This window comes from Oxyura jamaicensis, chromosome 3 (genome assembly GCF_011077185.1).
Source record: "Oxyura jamaicensis isolate SHBP4307 breed ruddy duck chromosome 3, BPBGC_Ojam_1.0, whole genome shotgun sequence".
NCBI classification, from domain to species: domain Eukaryota; kingdom Metazoa; phylum Chordata; class Aves; order Anseriformes; family Anatidae; genus Oxyura; species Oxyura jamaicensis.
The window spans coordinates 55828897-55829588 of record NC_048895.1 but is presented as its reverse complement, the minus strand read 5'-3'; the positions used below and the strand labels follow the sequence as shown (position 1 = coordinate 55829588).

General features: G+C 64.9%; 1 protein-coding gene across 1 annotated transcript in view; it reads left to right on the top strand.

Moving 5' to 3' along the window:
* Positions 1-574: 574 nt before the first annotated feature.
* Positions 575-692, top strand: part of AIG1 (androgen induced 1) — a 123231-nt gene continuing 123113 nt past the window's right edge. The window contains exon 1 of the mRNA XM_035322934.1: positions 575-593. The gene's annotated coding sequence lies outside the window, so the exon portion shown is untranslated. The remainder of the gene's footprint in view (positions 594-692) is intronic.

Sequence of the window (692 nt, the reverse complement as noted above, 5' to 3'; positions counted from 1 at the left end):
GTCATCAGTCTGCCTTCCCCATCAAACCTCAGCTGACAAACACTGACCTTGCCCTTGCGCACAGCCTGCCATGGTGATCCCTCACACCGCATGGGTGCTCACCTCCACAGGCACCATCTCGGACTTGATTTCATGCCTGTGAGGTATTTTTTTAGTGCCCTGTCACTTTTTCTGTTTTCTCTTGGACTAAAGGAAGAGGACCAGGTCTGACGGCCTGCTCAGATGCCGCAAGACCAATGTGGAGATCCAAGAGAGCCATGGGCAAGGCCGAGGGCCCAAACCCAACACAGTGCCAGCCACTCCGCAGGTTACAGACAGCGGCCCCGCGCTTCGCTCTACATGAAGTGTTGGTGTAGGGCCGACAGCCCCAGCTCCCCCGTCCCTTTTATTAATTAAAAACCGTAATTACGGCCGGATTTTATTTTTTACCCAACAGGCGGTCACCGGGGCACCCACCACAGCTCTCCCACACCCACCCCTTCCTTCCCGGGGCCGCTCCCCTCCGTCCCTTCACCTGCCCGCCGGGCCCCGACACCCCGGCAGCGGTGTCGTCCCCGTCCCCGTCCCCCCCCACCGCCTCCCCGGGGCCGCTGCCGCCCTCCCCGGCCCCAGCGGGCACCGGCGCGGCCGCCCCGCTCCGCTCCGCCCCGGCCGGGGGCGCCGGGAGGCCGGGCGGCAGCGGCGCGCAGGGC